We start from the raw sequence: 22,911 nt of genomic DNA on the forward strand, positions 1-22,911 counted from the left end.
TTTTGCCCTGCTGCAAGCAGGCGCAGAGTATCCGGTTAGCTCTTTAGTACCTGTGACTACACGCTGCTGCACATGGGACTCGAGCTACAATGGTGTAATAGTATGAGCTATTCAGGGTAGTCTTTTTCTTGTATTAATTATTTGAGCACAAGCTAGGTCTCGTGGTGTATTCTGTGTGTCATGCAGAGTTCCATCCGCACTGGATTGCCTTTGTGTAGGTTGATGGATGAAGACAGATATTTGGCTACATGACAATATTCCTAGACATCGTTGTATATTAGTTTGTAAATTATATTCATGTAACGAAATGAATGAGCTATCTTACGGTTGTGTTCAGGATCACTTTTTGTTTTATGTTAAGTATAATTTGGCTGCAAACGTTCACGTGCTCAATCTAAGGAGCGTAGTAATTATGGTCATGATATAGGCATTCATATATCTTAATTTCTCCGTACTCTAAGCATGGTGTCTTGCACTATAATACATTGAAGCGCCAACCAAACTGCTATAGGTACGCATATAAATACAGCGATATGTAAACAGACTGCATACGGCGCTGCCGTCGGCAATGCCTATGAAAGACAACAAGTATCTGGCGTAGTTTTTAGAACGTTACTGCTGCTACCATGGCAGGATATTAAGATTTAAGTGAGTTTGAGCGTGGTGTTATAGTCGGCGCACGAGCGATGGGACACAGCATCTCCGACGTACCGTGAATATCAGTAATACGGTGAAACATCAAATCTCTGACATCGATGCGTCCGGAAGGAGATCCTACAAGAACTGGACCAACGACGACTGAAGAGAATCACTCAGCGCGACAGAAGTGCAACCTTTCCGCAAATTTCTGAAATTTTCATTGCTGGGCCATCGACAAGTGTCAGCGTGCGAAACCTTCAACGAAACATCGTCGCTATGGGCTTTCGGAGCCGAAGGACCACTCGTATACTCTTGATGACTGCACGACACAAAGTCTTACACCTCGCCTAGACCCGTCAGCACCGACACTGGACTGTTGATGACAGGAAACATGTTGCCTGGTAGGACGAGTCTCGTTTCAAATTGTATTGAGCGGATGGACGTGTACGGGTACGGAGTCAACCTCTTGAGTCCATGGACCCTGCGTGCCATCAGGGAACTGTTCATGCTGGTAGAGTATCTGCAGTGGTGTATGTGTGTGTGTGTCGGGGGGGGGGGGGGGGGTAGAGTGTGCAGTTGGAGTCATATGGGATCCCCGATACGTGTAGGTAGATGCGACTCTCACAGATGATACATACCTAAGTATCCTGTCTGGTCATCTGCATCCATTCATGTCCATTGTACATTCCGACAGATTTGAATAGTTCCAACAGGACTCTGCGACACCCCACAGGTCCAGAATTGCTCCACAGTAGCTCCAGAAACACTCTTTTTAGTTTAAACACTTCCGCTGACCACCAAATTCCTCTGATATGAACATTATTGAGCATATATGGGATGTTTTGTAACGTGCTGTTCAGAAGAAATCTCCACCCTCTCGTACTCTTACGGATTTATGGACAGCCCTGCAGCATTCATGGTGTCAGTTCCCTCCAGCTCTACTTCAGACGTAAGTCGAGTCGATGCCACTTCGTGTTGCGGCACTTCTGCGTGCTCGCGCGGCCATACACGGTATCAGGCATGTGTACCAGTTTCTTTGGCTCTACAGTGCAGTATAATCTTAAGATTAGTTTTGCTAGCTCCAGACTTTGGGTTGAATACCGCTCTATTTTAATAATTTCCGTGACGTTTTGTGATGATATAACGCATTTATCGTAAATATCATGTATAGAATTTCTTTTGTATGTTTTGTTAGGAAGAAATCTTCAAGACTTTTTTTAGAATTTCAGAAAATTTTATATCTGGAATCACGGTTGGTTTTAAATTACTTATTTGATTTGTAGTAGTAGAAACCATGCACTGCATCGACGCCTGTCGTACTTGTCAGTTCATCCATGCACTGGCTGTTGTGTCAGTCTTGTGGCGCCCTAGTAGGCAAGACGATGCAATGTTGAGGCGATTTGTGTACATAGTAGTTTTAACTTTTACTTTAGACGTACCAGCACATCATTCATGTCATATGTTCATCTGGAAATTTAATCGAAATATTTTGTGTGTATCTGTACGAAGATATGTTGTCATTGGCTCCTCTAAGGGTTAATTTGGCATTATTGTATGACAGTTTGTAGCACATTTGGCAATGTCGTTACAAAACTAATGAGGGAAACATAGTTTTACCGAAAGCTGTTATCCTCATACAGTGTTTTATTGCGATCTTTGTTAAGAAGTTTTTCTTCTTTAAAGGAACAGCTGTAAATTGCCGCTCGCCGTGCCTATCAGGTCATTAATGTGTACTGAGAATCTGAGTGGTCCTGTCACGCTTGCCTGAGGTATTCCTGCCGATGCCCTTGTTCTGATAATAACTCGCCCTCGACGACTACGTACTGGGTTCTATAACTAAAAAGTCTTCGAAATACTCACATATCGGGTAACCTAAACTGTAGGGTCAGACTTTTCTCAAAAGCTTGCTGTGGAGCACCATGTCAAATATTTCGTGGATAATCTTAAGCTGGCTATTAGAGAGAGAGTGTGTGTTGTAAATGTGAAACAATTACTACTACCTCCGATTATTTTGGAAAAATTGGAAATTTGTGGCAAGTTCTATGGGACCAAACTGCTGAGGTCACCGGTCCTTAGGCTAACACACTATTTAATCTACTAACTTAAAGACAACACACGCACCCACGCCCCAGGGAGGACTCGAACCTTCGAGGGGGGGGGGAGATGCGTGAACCGTAGCAAGGCGCCTTAGAACGCAAAGCTACTCGGCGCGGAATCTGATTATATTCGTAGTTTCATTTCTGTGGTTACAACTGGACCAAATGAAATACTTTCATGCACTCTGTTGACGCGTGTAGTTCAGCTAGAAAATTTATTTTAACATTCTCAGTGATCAAGTGTTTCCCTTTTCTTCTAGACTTTCCCAGTGAATCTTCTATGGACATTCCCGTCTTCCAAGACGATAATAGTCATCTTCATGGGGCTGCATGAATTCGTTTTCGATCTGAGAACAATCCAGCACCTTACCGCATCCCGAGTAGCCAGCTAAATTAGGTACTTAATTCCCCTGAAAAGTCTGAAACTAGTTCGAACATTCGGAGATAATAATAAGAAAGCGTCAAGATAGGTGATGAGTGGATGGTACTAGAGAACTTGCGGGAAGAACATGAACGTATACACTGAGGTGACAAATGTCATGGGATACCTAATATCGTGTCAGACCTCCTCATTCCCTGCGTAGTGCAGCAACTCGGCGTGGCGTGGACTCAACAAGTCGTTGGAAGACCCCTAAAAAGATATTCATCCGTGCTGCCTCTTCAGGCATTTCCGGTCAACGATCAGTCCAATTGTACCTGAGGACCCAAACAATTCCACGTAAAAACTGCCCTCGGCTGTTAAGAGAAGGCCGTCGGCCAGTGAGTTGTCTGTGGTGACAGCTATGGCCTGAAATTTGGTATTCTTGGCACCAAATTTCAGGCTTGACACTGTTGATCTTGGAATTTTCAGTTCCCTAACAATTTTCGAAATTGAATGTCTGAAGCGTCTAGCTCCAACCATCATTCCGCATTCAAAGTCTGTTGATTCTCGTCGTGCGTCCGTAATCGTGCCGGAAGCTCTTTCACGTGAACCACCAGAGTGCGATTGACAGCTCCACCACTGCACTGCCTTTTATGCCTTGTGTAAGCGATTCTACCGTCATTTGTATACGTGCATATCGCTATCCCATGACTTTTGAAAATAGAAGTAGTTCATAAGTGAAGGAAAAGTAAAACTGTGTGACATTATTGGCTGCGGGTACCGTATCAGCCACCTAATCGAAATGGTTTTCCCATTGAGCGAGTTGGCGCAGAGGTTATCATACTGGACTAGCATTCGGGAGGACGACGGTTCAAAACCACGATCGACCATTCTGGTTTAGGTTTCCCGTGATTTCCCTACATCGCTTCAGGCAAATGACAGAATGATCCCATTGTAAGTGCACGGCCGACTTCTGATCCGATGGGACCGATGACGTCGCAGTTTGGTCCCCTCCCCCCAAATCACCCTACTTACCAACCTCGAACAGCACCGAGGCGGCCGTCGAGCTTAACATGCCTATCCGACAGACGGAGCACCATGAATAGTGCTACATGCCCTCGCTTCATGAGACGCCGTGGAGACGTTTGAAATTTAGAGCAGGAGATGGGCACAAAGACTAGTGATCAGGGACTAGACGCAACTGCCCCTCACCCTGTCGTAAAGGCAAAGGGAAAGTAGTTAACAGCACGTGGCGTATCTAGGCGGTTACCCATTCAAGTACTGACCACGCTTGACGTTACATAACTTCGGTGACCTAATGATAAGTAGAGTATTCAAAGGGCCAAGGCCGCTGCCGGTTGATAAGTGCCTGGCAGAGGGTTCCACGAGCCACCTTCATGCTGTCTCTTTACCGTTCCACTTTCGAACGGCACGCGGAAAAAACGAGCACTTATTCTCTGCGAGCACTGATTTCTCTTATTTTATCGTGATGTTCTTTCTATGTAGGTGGGTGCCAACAGAATGTTATCGCAATCGGAGGAGGTAATGCAGTAATGTAGAATCTTTGCAACATACTCAGGACTACGTCGCATCTACCTCATGTTTAGGATTGTCAAGGCTAGTTTTCAAGTTATTGCTGTACATTTCGGCACCTCCGAGGACGAAACATCGGTGCTGCTGACGAACGAGCCCGTGGGAAAGGGATCGCGGGGCCAAAGCCGTGAGGGGTTAAGGCGTCGCATAAAATAATAACGCTATAAACAGAGCAGCGCTTTGGCGGATGTGATAAACGCCACTCAGCGCTCGGTCCACCGGCGAGCAGTTTTATTGCCCGGGGCGTTCAGCACACGCGGCGGTTCCCCACATGAGCCCGCGGTGACGGCCAATCGCAGCCCCCCGATGAGCTCTTGTTCCGCCAGAGCTCAGTTGACGCGAGGGCTATCGTGGCTGATGGCGCGCTTCCGGGTAACAGCTTCCCACACACAAGCAAACACACACGCACACAAGTGCTTGCTCTCTAGCTACGTGCGAACGGTAGTGTTTGCCGCGAGATCAGACAGAGGAACGCTGCTACATCTGTGTGCATTATCTTTAACTCCCGGTCATCATTCCTCTCAGCACGTGGCGTATTACTCGAGGCGTTTCCGCTCAGGGCCGTAGGTCAGACCGTACCACAAAACTTTTACGAGCATTAAACATACGGATGTTTCTTTGTTATTTGCTAAATCGCAATGAGAACGTTCCTTCTACATTGACGAAGATTATTCTAAAACAACATTTTACTGAAGATATTGAAAAAATGTTAACGATCGTCCAGTTGAGATTAAGAATAAATTAGCATCAGTTTGCCAAAAAAAAAAAAAATTCACTCCCTTTTTAGTGTGTCGTGATCGATTCGGAGCTACCAGCCTCATTCTACGATTCACATCATATTGATTTGTGATGGTACGCCATACCTGTAACTCTGACGAAGAAAGTTCACAACTGCAGATTTTGAGATGTGGCTCATAGAACTTTTGCTGTGGCTGAAGCGATGTGAAACTAATGTGTTAACCTTTGAAAGTGGTCAGAAAAGCGTTGAAATAACGTTTTAAGAAATCTAAATTTCAAGAACAATACCTGTACGATCACAGTGCTGGAATTTAGTTTTTTACAAATCAAGCACTCTAACAACACCCGGGAGCTCACAGTACCGGAATCTCTTATTTTACACATCGAGGTACATTTGTCCGAGGGTCACAACGAGCTCTCAATTGTCTAGTAGCGGATTACACTGTAAAACATGTGTCCACCACTCGGCAACTGGTTGTGCCTTCTACATGCACAGTTGCCTCCAAGCTGTTGAACCATTCAGTAACGTTCCCTTTCAGTTCTTTGTCGTTTCCACAGATCTTTCTGGCCAAAACGTCCTCCATTTGGGGTAAAGTATGGTAATCGCTCGAGGCCAAGTCAGGTCTATAAGGTGAGTGTCCAGAAATTTTCTCGTTAAGCCGTCGAAGCAAACCTTTCGTCAGAGCAGCATAATGAGGGCAGGCGTTATCACGAAGTAGCACAGTGTCGCTGGAAAAGGCTCCAAGCCGTTCTTCAGCAAAGACTCTGACACTACGACCCGGCATTTGTAATGTCTCATCTACTTATAAAGTCGATTAGCAAGACACCCTTTCGATCAAAAAACAGAGTGCTCCTAACCTTTTTGGAGCTCAGAGCTATTTTGTTTCTTTGGTATCGTTGGAGATAGTGGATGTTGTCATTTTTTATTGATTGCCGTTTTGTTAATAAAACTTTATATGAAACCCCGGCCTTGTCACAGTAGCAGTGAGTTTCAAAAACCTCTCGCCATCCTTGTTGTACCGAGTGAGAGACCAACTGCAGCTCCCAGTCCTCGTTTTTTGTGTTCATCGGTGAAAAGTGGGACACTGCATCCGACACACACTTTTCTATAGCGGAAATTACAACCAACAATTCGATAAAGAACATCGTGAAATTTTACGAACGCACAAGCTTTAATCATCAACAATGACACATCTCACGAGGGTGGGGCGGGGGGGGGGGGCAGTTGACTTAATTTTGTCCGACATTTAAAAATCAAACAAGTAAACAGAAACGACTTTTTGCTTACTTTTAGCTTTACACTGACACCACTATTAGGGAGGTCAGCGACACGGCGGCGATTTGTAGGGTAAAATTTAGCAGCTCGTCCGATCACAAAATCACAAAAGTAAACAGAAACGACTCTTTTGCTTACTTTTATTTTTACACTGACACCACTATTAGCGAGGTCAGCGACACGGCGGCGATTTGTAGGGTAAAATTTAGCAGCTCGTCCAATCACAAAATCACACAAGTAGCCGGCCGAAGTGGCCGTGCGGTTTAAGGCGCTGCAGTCTGGAACCGCGAGACCGCTACGGTCGCAGGTTCGAATCCTGCCTCGGGCATGGATGTTTGTGATGTCCTTAGGTTAGTTAGGTTTAACTAGTTCTAAGTTCTAGGGGACTAATGACCTCAGCAGTTGAGTCCCATAGTGCTCAGAGCCATTTGAACCATTTTCACACAAGTAAACAGAAACGACTCTTTTTGCTTAATTTTATTTTTACACTGACACCACTATTAGGGTGGTCAGCGACACGGCGGCGATTTGTAGGGTAAAATTTAGCAGCTCGTCCGATCACAAAATCACACAAGTAAACAGAAACGACTTTTTTTGCTTACTTTTATTTTTACACTGACACCACTATTTGGGAGGTCAGCAACACGGCGGCGATTTGTAGGGTAAAATTTAGCAGCTCGTCCGATCACAAAATCACACAAGTAAACAGAAACGACTCTTTTTGCTTACGTTTATTTTTACACTGACACCACTATTAGGGAGGTCAGTGACACGGCGACGATTTGTAGGGTAAAATTTAGCAGCTCGTCCGATCACAAAATCACACAAGTAAACAGAAACGACTCTTTTTGCTTACTTTTATTTTTACACTGACACCACTATTAGGGAAGTCAGCGACACGGCGGCGATTTGTAGGGTAAAATTTAGCAGCTCATCCGATCACAAAGTTCTTCGCTTTTATAACCACCCTTGCACGGCTGCGAACTCCACGAATATAGTACAGTGCGTGGCGAAACGCACGTTGTACCAATATTAAAGATCATTCTTTATTCCATTTTCGCGAAATGAGGTATGTCGTGGTAAGTTCCTATGGGACCCAACTGCTGAGGTCATCGGTCCCTACGCTTACACACTACTTAATCTAACATAAATTAACTTACGTTAAGGACAACACACACACCCATGTCCAAGGGAGGACTCGAACTCAACTGGGAACCCGCGCGACCCGTGGCAAGGCTCCCAGGACCATGCTGCTATGCCGCGCGACTCCATTTTCGTATTGAGCCGTAGTGAAATGACAGTCTATGTACCTAAGCGCACGATCTATTTTTTTATCTGATTAACACGAACCCTTTGCGAGACATACTCGTACGAAGTTATCAGCAGAATGATAGCACAGCTCTTCTCGAATACTTGTTTACACTTAGCCAATAGAGTTTCGCTAGAGCTATATCGTTTTTCTCCAAGGATTTCCATTTACTTTATCCGAGCATTTCCATTAGACGATTAAAAGGAAATGTCGACGTTAGCCATATAGGGCACTGAAATAATTCAACGGTGGCAAGTGGAAGTTTAGTGGCGGGCTGGGAATCGAGCCCAGACTTCCCGCTTCATGTAAGAAGTAGCATTTATCACTTCAGCTATCCGAGTATGTTTCTCATTCAGCCCAAATTCTTAATTTGCAGTACACTACATTTGTAGCATTAACGGTCCACTTTACTCATTGCTCTCAGCTTCATCTTGAGTCCCACAACAGTTTGGGCGTAGTGTGAATCTGCACTGATGGCATCATTGTTCGCCCTCACGATGCATATACATTATATGTCTGTTGTCTATTCTTTTGGACAAGACCGAAAGAATAGGCACACTTTCCGCAAAAGCGAGCAAAAATTTAACAGGACACAAAGGATGTTCCACTGAACAATTTGAGGCGGGGAACCTGGGGTTGGAGAAGCCAGCTTAAGGAGATAATAGGAATAAAAACACATTAATGTGTACTTTCTTATTGCATTAGATACAGTTAACTGTAAATAGCCTCACTGACACTATGAACGTACCATTTGTACTGTACCTCACAAAAGGTGCTGAAACTGACGGCATCAACCTTAAAGCAAGCATACAATCGACGAACAAGATTCTGATGCTCACTCACAAATATCGCTGGCTTGTTTCGAATCACATCACAGGAAACTACAATTATGGCAACTAATTCCATCTACGTATCCACTTGGGCCTCATACACACGTGATTTAGGTATCCCCATAGAAAATAATCTAGGAGATTCAGGTCAGGTGACCTCGGAGGCCATGGAATAGAGCCTCCCCTTCCAATCCAGAGACCAGAAAATACACCATTGAGATGGTTGTGGACATGTACACTGAAAAGAGGCAGTGCACGTCATGTTGTATCTACAGACTATCATGAACAGCCAAGGATACATTCGCAGCAATTTTAGGTAGAAGTTGTAGACAAGTTTACATCCATATCTCCTTAACCTGGCTTCTCCGACCCCACTTTCCCTACCTCAAATTCTTCAGTGGGTCATTCTTTATTTCCTGCCACATTTTTGTGCGTTCTTACGAAAACTGCCTGTATAATTGTAATATGCATGATGATTTAGCTGCCTCTACCTGTGAGTTTTATGCAACCTACAATGCCATCAAAATCCACGTTTGAAATTTAAGTAGTCTCTCACTCGCTCTGTGCAAACTGTTCGTCCTTCACAAATTATGTACCGGATCTCTTTGCACGATATTAAATGCAGTTAAATTTTGTAGCTTGATGCGTTTCCGCTGGGGGCCACTTCACGTTCCTCAAGAAACGCAACTTTGAATGTCACATTTGTACGTTTTCCTTAAATAATTCGCAAACTAGGGCCTCTACTGAAAACGAGTACCAATACAAAATTTAGTAACATTAAAGTTTCTACAAGAAAGGTCCTATTCATTTTTCCTGTAGGATTAATAGCCTCCTTATAGTGAGGGAGAAAATATGAAAATCTCGTGCCTGGTATTTGAAGTTGATGTGGGTTGCATCAAACCACTGCTTGATTTGTGACGATACGAGCCGGTCGATGTAAAATTACGTTTTAAGATGTATAAATTCCAATGAACCAGCTCCCGGAAAGTCGCAGTACCGGAACCTATTTTTTTTTTTTTTTTACAAATTAAGCACTGGTAAAACCTATAGGTAGGAGCAGTTGAACCGCCCTGTATAAAGATTGACGGCATTTAGTGATATCTTCACTATGGATGCGCCCTAGGCCCGCCCTCTTACTGGAATCGTGCCAGACGCTGCAAGCAGTGACGATAATTGACAGGAGAATAGTGTGCGACCAGCGGGGAATTTTGGCGGACGGGAAGTGGAAGCGTGCTCGATTAGCGGAAGCGTTTAAAGCGATTGCTCATGTAAAGCGAGCCATCTGGGTTCGAGTCCAGCCCGGTAAAAATTTTCATTTGTCGACATTAAAGTATTTAAGTACCCTCATTCGGCTAACGTCTGTATTTCTCATCCATCATGTATATACATGGCTGTACAATCATGAACGTCTTTTGGACGTGTCCGAAAGAGCAGACACCACACTTGTAATACTAACATTTCTGTTATGCCTTCGTAAAGGCTAGGCCTATATAGAACCATTGACTTTATAACAGCGTATTTCTTAATACGTTTTATGTCTGTTCTCATGCACACGTGTTAAGAATCCCAATCTGTCAAATCGTAGTTTAGAATCGGTTGCAGTAGCGTCTTCTACATGGTTTCCTTTACAGAGACATTCTGCTTTCCCATAACACGCCCAGTAGATCTTAATATTCCATTGACCAAACCTAATACTAATTTTTAAATGTATTATACATTTTATACTGCTAAATATTTAAATAACTTGATGCACTCCATACATTGTAACTGGCTATAATCCGCTGTTAATTGTTGACAACCATCTGAATTGTCAGTGCGTAGACAGTGACCGAAAATGGAGAAAAACATTTTCATTCTAGGGTTTGGACTCCCACAGAAATCAAAACACAACTGTGTGAATTTCACGTGGACTCTTCACCATCGTTGAAGAGAATGTAATTGTAGTTGGTGGACAAGCACCAATAGCAAAGCACGCTCCGGCCGTCTAATTACGGTCACCACAAAGAAAAGCGCTGACGCAATCCAACATACGAAAATGCAACACCGCCGAATAATAACTCAAGAGATAGCTGAGACATCTCCAGTGAGCGAGCGCCTAATATCGTGCACAGAGAACTGGCTAAGAAGAAGCCGTCTACGAAGCGGGGGGCACGATTTCCCACAGTCGACCAAATGCGCATCCAGCACAACATTTCAGCACAACGTCTGACAATGTCTAATCGCAATCCGCAAAACCTTTTGCCACGATTTGTGACTTTTGATGAAACATGGACCCATCATTGAACACCAGAAGAAAATGGCAATCAAAACAATGGACAAAAGCAACGAATGTGTACCGCAGAAGACAAAAGGCATTGTACCCACTGGTAAAGCGATGCCCACCGTCTTTTGGTATGTATGACATCTTGCTTACGAGATGGTTGAGTTTGGTCAGGGCTGGCTCGACCTAGGCTATCAGTAATTCTGATGGAATTTGTCTACCCCTGGGGCCTTGTTTCGACTTAGGTCTTTCAGTGTTCTGTCAAATTCTTCACGGAGTATCATATCTCCCTTTTTATCTTCGTCTACTTACATTTCCATAATATTGCTGTCAAGTATATCGCCCTTGTACAAATCCTCTATATACTCCATCCAAAGGGACCGATGACCGTCGCAGTCTGGTCCCTTTAATCCCCCAAACCAACCAACTCCATCCACCTTTCTACTTTCCCTTCTTTGCTTGGAACTGGTTTTCCATCGTAGCTCTTGATATTCATACAACTGGTTCTCTTTTCTCTTTAACCTTCCTGTAGGCAGTATCTATCTTACCTCTAGTGATATATGCCTCTACACCCTTACATTTGTCCTCTAGCCATCCCTGTTTAGTCATTTAGCTCTTCCTGTCGATCTCATTTTTGAGACGTTTGTATTCCTTTTTGCCTGCTTCATTTAGTGCATTTTTATATTTTCTCCTTTCATCAATTAAATTCAATATATCTTCTGTTACCCCTCTTCTTTTTACCTACTTGATTCTCAGCTGCGTTCACTATTTCATCTCTCGAAGCTACCAATTCTTCTTCTACTGTATTTGTTTACCCGTAATTATCAAAATGGCTCTGAGCACTATGGGACTTAACAGCTGAGGTCATCAGTCCCCTAGAACTTAGAACTACTTAAACCTAAATAACCTAAGGACATCACAGACATCCATGCCCGAGGCAGGATGCGAACCTGCGACCGTAGCGGTCGCGCGGTTCCAGACTGAAGCGCCTAGAACCGCTCAATCGTTCTATAATCGCTCTCTCTGAAACTCTCTACAACCTCTGGTTCTTTTAGTTTATCCGGGTCTCATCTCTCTAAATTCTCAACTTTTTGCAGCTTCTTCAGTTTTAATCATCAGGTCATAAGCAATAGAGTCTATACACAGTTGTTAACATTGCAGTATTCGACAATCGATATGTACTCATAAATTTCGAACTACATGTGCCACAATAAAAATTCTATCCTCATTTCAAAGTGCAACACGTTATCTTTTCAAAATATAAATTATAGTTTTTAATTGTAAATTTACGTAAAATTATTTATAAAATATTCATATACACACAGTATATGCATCGAGATGCCGATATTAGTTGCTACCTTGTATTGTAATGTGGCTCAATATCACTGTGTGGCTGGGAAGTTTATGAGGATCGTGAACTTGTGTTAACATCTTGCAAGGTACATATTAATGCTTCATTAATATATACCGTGTTTACAATAAATTATATGCATATTAGCCATCTTTACTTTGAATGTTAGTTTATTAAACTTTCAGATTCAATTATAACGGCGTATATCTGTCGAAACTGGTAATCAATAATAAGATTAAAATGTGGTCTTGGCGAACCTAATTATTAAGAATAATATAACAAGTCACATAGCCCCCAACAGTTGACACATAAAATATTTGAGTCAAAGCTGTCTAAGGCTTTGTAAAAGTCTAAAAAAAAAAAAAAAACCATGACTACCTAGTCTTGTCCGTTCCAACTTCATGTCATTTGTTACTATTATTAAAGACGATGTTATGAACCGTTAACAGAAAAAGCTTGACCCATATTCGTCTACTGAATTGCTTGCAGTAAGCTGGACCTAGACTGTACAATGCCTTTGACAGTATCGGAAGAATACAAGTTGGGCGACTGTGAGAGGGTGCTGTGTCAGCGCCTTCCAGGTCACAAGGAGTGGAATATTCTTAAATGCGGGCAGCAGCGGGTCAGTAATAAACTTGACGATTGGTACTGTGACGTCTCCGTATCCAGTCAATGCTTACCTGATAATCCTGATGGATTCTTTGACACTTTTGCTGATAACATCTTTATCACTGAATTTTTACAGGTCGTACGACAGTTTCTGTTCAGTAGCCTGAAATAAACGATGTTGCTTAGCCATCTGAGAAATGAAGTTAGTATCGGCGGCTACTTCTCTCCAGGTGAGAGAACTGTGATGTTCACCTGGAATCGAAACGCCGGACACACGACATTTCCTTCTGCGCGCCATCTCCGAGCTTATCGGAACGCATCTTGCAGCCCGCCTCGGACATTCACAGGTTGGTTTCCTCCATTCTCATTGTTGTATGTTTCACTGAAGATCTCTAGTGATACCTAGTGCACATACCATTCTTGAGATTTAGGTCATCGTACAGGATGAGGAGGCAACTACTTGTTTACGAACGAAGTTTTTTGTATGAAAGTGGAACAATAAACGGAGTTTCCTTTCTTGTAAATGGAACAATCAATAGTCGACAAACGATAAAAACTGGACTCACAGCATTAATGTTTCCTACAGTGCCTTAGCTTATGAAATATTGACAGAACTGAATTTACCCTCCATGGTCGAGTCCTTAGCGTTACTTCTTTTTTTCCGGTGAATACGGGGGCGGAAGGCGAGTCTCCTCACTCTTCTGACTGGTGTGATGCCGCCCAAACCGAATTCCTCTCCTGCGCCGACTGTTCATCTCAGAGAAGCTGCTGCAACGTACTTTCTCGGGTATTGGTTGTATGTCTCCTAATCCTTCCTTTTTTTCTATAGTTTTCTCCCTCTACAGCTCCCTCTAGTACGATGGAAGTTATTTCATGGTGTCTTGACAAATTTCCTATCGTACTGTCAGTCTCCATTCTCAGTGTTATCCATATGTCCCTTTCTTGACCGATTCTGCGGAACCCCGTCATTCCTCATCAGTCCATCACATTTTTAACACTCTTCCCTTTACCTAGCGTCAAAGCTCTAACGGTACGATATTCTGTTCCGTTTTTCCCACTGTCCATGATTCACTACCATACAATGCTGTGCTACAAACTTACATTCTCACAACTTCCTTCCTCAAATTAAGGCCTATGTTTGATACCAGTAGACTTCTGTTGGTCCGGGATAAAATGTTAGCCGTGTTATTCTGCTTTTTTTGTTGTCTTTTATTCGTCCGGCATGCGTTATTTTGTTTTCAATGTAGCAGAATTCCTTAGGTTCGTCCTGCTCGTGGTCACCTATGATTTTATTTTCTTCGCTAACTCATTTCCGCTACTGCTCATTAGTTTCGTCTTTCTTCAGTCTGCTCTCAATCTATATTCTACAACAATGAGACTATATATTATACTGAACAATTCTTGCAATTCATCTTTACAGAGGATAGCAATGGCAGCAAGGAATCTGATCACTGATATCCTTTCACACCGAATTTAAATCCAACTTTTACTTCTTTCCGTCATTGTTTCTTCGATATATAGATTGAACAGTATGGCTAAAAGACCTCATCCTCGTCTTACAGAGTTTTTTAATCCTAGAACTTCTTCCTTTATCTTCTATTCTTATTGCACCCTCTTGGTTCTTGTACGTACCGTATATTATTCGTATTTTTCTACAGCTTTCTCCTATTTTTCTCAGAATTTCAAACATCTTGCCCATTTTACATTCTCGAACGCTATTTCCAGGTCGACTTATGGTATGAGCATCTGTTTCTTCCATTGTCAAGCACAACGTTAGCACTGCCTTTCTGGAGCTCTACCTTTTCTAAAGCCATTCGATTGTCATCTAGCAGTCCCTCAATTTTCTTTTCCAGCATTCTGCACATTATTTTTGTCAGTAACTTCGATGCATAAGCTTTTAAGCTGATTTTGTGGTAGTTCCCGTACCTACAAAACCGTGCTATCTCCGGAATTGTATGTATGACACTTTTCCAAAAATATGAAGGCATGTCGTCTGTTTCATACTTGTAGATACTACAAACCAACTTAAATAGTCGTTTGGTTGTCCCTTCCCCCAACGTTTCAAGAGATTTTCATGGAGTGTTTATTCCTTCAGCCTGATTTGATGTCTTCGAAACCTCTTTTAAGTTCTCTTACTCGATCCACTGTTACTCGATCCGCTGTCTCTTCCATATAAACCCCAGATTCTTCTTCCTTCTCATTATCAGACAGTTCTTCCACTCACAGAGTTCTTCAGTGCACTCTTTCCGCCTATCCGCTACCTCTCCTGCTTTTAGTAGTAAATTCCCACTGCAGTCATAATGTTGCCACCCATGCTATTAATTTCACCGACCGTGTTTGGCATTTATGTACTTGTGAGTCAGCCCTTCCGATGAGCATTTTGTTTTCGATTTCTACTCATTTTTCCTGCACCCATTTCCCCTTGACGTCCTTGAACTTCTTATTGACTTCATTGCTAAGTGTTTTATGTTGCTGTAGGCCCATTAGTCTCTTTCCCTGGGTATTTTTGTATTTGCTACTATCGTCAATGGGTTTAATTATTCCTTCTGTTACCCACAGTTTCCTCGCATTTACCTACCTTGTAACATCCCATTGCTTAAGCTTTATCATTACTAAATTGAGTTTTGAGTCTATATCTACTCCTGGGTACGCTTTACAAACCATCACAGTATCTACTACCTTAGCTAGCTTCAATCGTACCTTACCGTTCCTCAGTATCTCGGTATGCCATTTTCTTCTTCAATGATTCTTCCATACCGTTCGCTTACGCTTTATCATTACTAAATTGAGTTTTGAGTCTATATCTGCTCCTGGGTACGCTTTACAAACCAATATTTATTTTTTAATCTCTGTCTGACCTTGGTGTAATCCCACTGGTACCTTCCCGTGTCTCTGTGCCTTTTCCACTTACACTATGTTTCCTCAACGGAGTATACGCTATTAATACCTGAAATGTACTGAATGATTCGCTTAGTATTTCACCTCTCTTCATGATAGTACCAAGCCCATATTCTCCTCTGACCCCTTCTTCTACTCCTTCTCCTTTGACTGTAAAGCAGTCGCTCAAGTTTATTAGATTTTCATCTCCGCTAACACACACAATTACCGGTTCGGTTTCATCAGTACTATCACTTCATCTTCTGCTTGCGACGTCGGCACGTTTACCTCAATTATTGTTTTCGGTGTTGGTTTGCTGTCGATTTTAATTAGAAGAACCCTACCACTGAACTCTTACAGTAACTCACTCTCTGCCCTTTCTCTCTATTCACGACAATCTCTACTCCAACCATATTATTTTCTGCTGATGTTGATGTTATCTTATATTCGTGCGATCAGAAAAATTAACGGTCTAGGGGTAGCGTCTTTCATATCTAATCAAGACGTCTTCGGTCCCAGGTTCGAATTCCGCCACGGCGTAAAATTTGAATAAAAATCTTCAGCAATGGCAGCCGAAGACTTCCGGCATAAGAAGCCACCGTCATTCAGCAAACATCCTTGTCACAGCGGGCGGAGGAACGGACAGAAGTTCGGGAGCTCCCTTGCCCTTGAGTCTAAACGTGGAAGAATCAACAATGATCAACAGATGATCAACAGTACGAACACGAAGAAAACAGTGAAAACCACTGCATTAAAGACACATAATGTTTATCCCAAGGACGTGTGCCCTGTAATTGATATAGTGGCACGATGATCTCTCCATTGGCAAAGATTCCGTACTAGTGCCCGAATCGGATCCAGGGCGGGGACTGTTAATCGGGAGGTGGCCATGAGGAAAAGACTGAACAACCAACAAAACGGTAACGTTGTGCGATACGGGGAGCGGAATCTAAGAAGTTTGAACGTTTCATGGAAGCTAGAAAATATGAAAAGGGAAATACTAAGGGTCAATATAGATACGATGGGAGTCAGTGAAACGAAATGGAAAGAAGACAAAGATTTCTGGTCAGATGAGCGTAGAACAATATTAACAGTAGCAGAAACTACAGGGGTAGGGTTCGTTATGATGGAAGGAAAGGCAAAGTGTGAGTTACCGTGAACAGTTCAGTAATAGGGCTATTCTCATCAGAGTCGACAGCAAACCAACACCGACAAAAATATTTCAGGCATACATGTCAACGTTCCAAACTAAAGATGAGGAGATACAGAAAGTATGTAAGGATATTGAAGGTGTTGTTCAGTATGTAAGGGAAAAAGAAACCCTAATAGTCATGGGGGCTTGAATGCGGTTGTAGACGAAGGAGTAGAAGAACGAATAACGTGAGGATGTGGGCTGAGTCTCAGGAATGAAAGATGAGAAAGACTAATTGTGTTCTTCAATAAATTTCAAATTATAAAAGCTAATGCTCTCTTCAGGAATTACAAGAGGAAGATTTATACTTGGAAACTGCTGGGAGATAGAGGAAGACTTCAGTTAGATTACATTATGGTTAGACAGAGATTCCGAAACCAGATATTGGATTTTGAAATGGACACAAACATTCACGAGCACAAAAATATTTGTTTCGATGAGTTTTTTACCATCCTGAGATCCTAATATCATGACGGTAAGCGATGGCGATGAATGGACTGAGTGTTGTAACTCCACGAAATCAACTGGTTTTTCCATATGTGCCAAAAACTGTCTGTAGCTTTGTAGCATTCCCATACATATAGATCACAGAACAAGATTATTTGATGAACTCGATTGCAGTTGTGGATTGCTTCTTGAGGAATTTCTCAAAATATTACATATTCTTCATATCTGCCCCTTCTCAAGTTAATACAGCAATTAAAACTCTGCATTTCATTTTTTGATTTTACTGCTATATATCTTAGTATTTGATAAAACTATAAACAGCCGACCAGTTGCAATGGATAAAGAAATTAATCAAAATATCCACGGGTGTGTTGGACGATAAATAAATTCTTTACCTAGGTTATATTTACGTGACAAACCCTAATTCTAGGGCTATATGTCATTTTTGACCAATGGATCTATGCCGACAATTGTAAAAACGGCGATGGTACATCAGTCCTTACTAATGTAAAATTGTAAGTACCAGTCGTCGTTATCATATTTCTGTAATGCAAGACTTCTGTAATTTGTGTTAAAATTTATTCTTGGCTAAAGTTTCATACTTTTCTAATGTAAGCTATTATATTCATTGTCCTTAGGCTACCTTCTGAAAAAGACAAATTTATATTTGTCGAAACCTAGGTAAAGAATTTATTTATCCATTGCAACTGGTCGGCTGTTTATAATTTTATTACGTGGATCCGTTGCTGTTGTGCAGCTATGTTTAAAATATTGTACTATTTGATGTTATTTTCCTAACTTCACATCTGTTTCCCTCCACAAGGCAGTCATAAGAGGATCACACGTCACTTGTTACCATCAGAGCGGGATAAGTAAAGTAAAACTCATGTCCCAGGTAAATGTAAGTAAGTGTTGAGCAACACAAATGGAGTTAGCAACACAAATAGTACCAATATTCAGCAGAAATAAATGTATAATCGTAAAAGTAATATTTCTGTTCAATTTTTTTGTATTAATTAGACATAAGCAACTTCTCGAATATGGGAACAGTGATTTAACGGAGGTGTTTTTTCTTTGTTGTTGTTAAATTTGGCATTTATGTAATAATCATATTTGAATAACCATAGCACTGTGTAAAATTGTCAGTTTATGTTTTTGTACAAAAACTTATTTGACAATAAATTATTTATGTAACTGATGGTTACATGACGAAAAAATACATGGAAAACATAGGTGATATTCCGATACGACAAATTATATCAATTGTCGAAACCCGAGACCACAAAATTAATCTGGAAGTCTTGGCAGGGAATAACTTCACATATCAACTCGTCAGTTTCGTTGTATTTTTAGTTCGACGTAGGCCTATTCTTTCCTTCTTACTCATCAAAAGATTTTTTTTTAAATTTCGTGTTTCAGTTTTTTGCATCATGATAGAAATGGGGGACAGATAGTAACGCTTCTGTCTTTTTCGAGGTTCTTGCTGTTTTCTTATTCAGCAGTGTATAAATATTGTAAGTGTTCGTTCGAGAAGCTATTGTACTTCTTTCTCTTGAATACAATTTCTTCCACATTTTACACTTCTCAGAATTTGCATCGACTTCACTGCAGTAATTTTAACTCACGGATGTCTTAGTTCATAATCACTTTTAAGGCTCAGTTGCGGCTAATATATATACTCTACTTCACACTCGGAGTAACTGAACAGGTCACCAAAAACTACACTTGAACGACTTTTCAGACTTCTGGTGGTTTTCTGAAAGTCGTTTGTGAGGTTTTTCCACTTTCCAAATCCCAATACTCCTCTCTGTTACTAAAATTCCTTTTAGTGGTCCTCCTCAAGATTGAGATATTTCAGGATAGTGTATACCCGGTCGCGATGAATGTAATCGATGTGGATTGATGATTGCGAATGGAAAGTGTAATTAAACTGTATGTAGGCTGTTTAGGTTTTTTTTATTGGTAACGCCACCTCTGTATGAAAATCACTGGCTGTGCTGTGTGCAGTCTGTGGCTGTTCCATATTTCTAAGTCCCTCTTCCCGTATTGGGGCGCGAGTGTCCTCTGAAATACGTAATTCTTGTATTACCTGTGTCAGCTGATCTTGTACTTCGCGGATTTCTCTTTTGTGTTGCGTATTAATTTGATTCAGATTTTGTTTCAGTTTCCTAATTTGTTCGCTCTCTTCTGTGTCATTAAAGACTACCGGTTTTGTGTCGTTCAGATTATCATCTACCTTCGTAGATAAGTTAGTGAACTGATCCGAAAGTTCGGCTACTTTCTCCGATAGTGTACTTATTTCTTCAGTGTATTTTTCTGAACCAAGTTTCAGAGTATCTACTGTGTCCTTTAAGTTTTCCTGAGTATTTGCAAGTTGCGTAACCGAATCGGTAGATGCAACTGAGTCAAATTTAGCTTGCAAGGTCTCATGATTTTCATGAACAATAGTTTGCAGTTCTTTTATGGCTGCTTCGTGATTCTGTAATGCATTTTCATGCCGCGAAAAAATAGGTTGAAAATGCTCACAAATTTGTGTTTTTACGTCATTACAGACCATTTGACATTTCGATTCGATGTTATGTAACTCAGTAGTTAAATCTTCACGTGTTTGTTCAAGCTTATGTTCCACTGAGTCTAACTTTTGAAGCTTTTGTTCCATTGCGTCTAACTTTTGAAGCTTTTGTTCCATTATGTCTAACTTTTCAAGCTTTTGTCCCATTTGTTTCTGATTTATTCCATTTGTTGCATTAATTGCAATAATAATGTATTAGTGTCTGGAATCTGTTTCTCTACGCTTTTCGGCAGTGCAATTGCACCGGCAACATTCACATTTTGACAAGCAGAAAATGTGTTTTGACTTATTTGAGAAAACGGTGAGGACCCAAATCCTGAATCCACAGCATTTCCGAGATTGTTTCTTGTCATTTCGGATTCCTGAGGCGAGCTGTCGCCGACCGATCGATCGATAATACTTCCCTGCTCACTATTTGTTTCACTGTCTACGCCATTGTTTACCGCCTGCTCCATTTCCCTATGCACAGTTACCAAATTACTACTTTGAATGTCTGTTAATTCATTACTCGGTGGCGCTAACACACTGCTTTCGTTTTCACTGTCATTTCGCAGTTTACTTTGGAGCCTAGTATTACGTTTTTCACACGCCATTATTGTCACAATATTTCACACGATAACACAGAAAAGCACAATTTGAAGAGCAAAAATAAGAGAACACATTAACATAACACTGAAAATAATATCTAGTTAATTGCAGCTGCGAAATACTTGGTGCAAATCTACATGCATGCCACAACTGTTTTACTGTACAACAATGAAAGACTGCAACTACAATGGAAATTCTCTCTATAATTACGCGCTGGCAATAAACAAAAACTACACTAATTACACAAACTACAAGAAAAAAAATCAGAAGATTCCAGTGAGGTATCCTAGGCTAAGGGTCGACATATGAAACGTCCGCTTTTAACAATTTATACGGGACTGTGCTTAACCTGACACACAGTATTTTTAGCGCAACGCAATCTGACTTTCAATAATCTCTAGAAGAGAATGGTCCTGACTAACATTAAACTATACCTTTCACAAATCACTTACCTCACAAAAATCTTCGCTGCTCAAGCTACTGCAATACAGCGAGCGCCACTACTGCCAGCTAAATAAAAGATTCAAACTATGGAAGGCACTAAGTACTGATAGGGATAGTTAGCAAATGAAAGATATTAATAGAGAACAAACAATGTATTTACCTTGATATCATCATATACACTCCTGGAAATGGAAAAAAGAACACATTGACACCGCTGTGTCAGACCCACCATACTTGCTCCGGACACTGCGAGAGGGCTGTACAAGCAATGATCACACGCACGGCACAGCGGACACACCAGGAACCGCGGTGTTGGCCGTCGAATGGCGCTAGCTGCGCAGCATTTGTGCACCGCCGCCGTCAGTGTCAGCCAGTTTGCCGTGGCATACGGAGCTCCATCGCAGTCTTTAACACTGGTAGCATGCCGCGACAGCGTGGACGTGAACCGTATGTGCAGTTGACGGACTTTGAGCGAGGGCGTATAGTGGGCATGCGGGAGGCCGGGTGGACGTACCGCCGAATTGCTCAACACGTGGGGCGTGAGGTCTCCACAGTACATCGATGTTGTCGCCAGTGGTCGGCGGAAGGTGCACGTGCCCGTCGACCTGGGACCGGACCGCAGCGACGCACGGATGCACGCCAAGACCGTAGGATCCTACGCAGTGCCGTAGGGGACCGCACCGCCACTTCCCAGCAAATTAGGGACACTGTTGCTCCTGGGGTATCGGCGAGGACCATTCGCAACCGTCTCCATGAAGCTGGGCTACGGTCCCGCACACCGTTAGGCCGTCTTCCGCTCACGTCCCAACATCGTGCAGCCCGCCTCCAGTGGTGTCGCGACAGGCGTGAATGGAGGGACGAATGGAGACGTGTCGTCTTCAGCGATGAGAGTCGCTTCTGCCTTGGTGCCAATGATGGTCGTATGCGTGTTTGGCGCCGTGCAGGTGAGCGCCACAATCAGGACTGCATACGACCGAGGCACACAGGGCCAACACCCGGCATCATGGTGTGGGGAGCGATCTCCTACACCGGCCGTACACCACTGGTTATCGTCGAGGGGACACTGAATAGTGCACGGTACATCCAAACCGTCATCGAACCCATCGTTCTACCATTCCTAGACCGGCAAGGGAACTTGCTGTTCCAACAGGACAATGCACGTCCGCATGTATCCCGTGCCACCCAACGTGCTCTAGAAGGTGTAAGTCAACTACCCTGGCCAGCAAGATCTCCGGATCTGTCCCCCATTGAGCATGTTTGGGACTGGATGAAGCGTCGTCTCACGCGGTCTGCACGTCCAGCACGAACGCTGGTCCAACTGAGGCGCCAGGTGGAAATGGCATGGCAAGCCGTTCCACAGGACTACATCCAGCATCTCTACGATCGTCTCCATGGGAGAATAGCAGCCTGCATTGCTGCGAAAGGTGGATATACACTGTACTAGTGCCGACATTGTGCATGCTCTGTTGCCTGTGTCTATGTGCCTGTGGTTCTGTCAGTGTGATCATGTGATGTATCTGACCCCAGGAATGTGTCAATAAAGTTTCCCCTTCCTGGGACAATGAATTCACGGTGTTCTTATTTCCATTTCCAGGAGTGTATATAGCAGTTCATGACAAATTACAAAACTCCGCCATCTCTCTCCCCACATCCATCACTGCTGGCGGCTCACCTCCAACTGCGCAACGCTACGCGCTGCTCACAGCCAGCTGCCTAACACTACAATGGT

Source organism: Schistocerca nitens, chromosome 8 (genome assembly GCF_023898315.1).
Source record: "Schistocerca nitens isolate TAMUIC-IGC-003100 chromosome 8, iqSchNite1.1, whole genome shotgun sequence".
Taxonomy (NCBI): Eukaryota; Metazoa; Arthropoda; class Insecta; order Orthoptera; family Acrididae; genus Schistocerca; species Schistocerca nitens.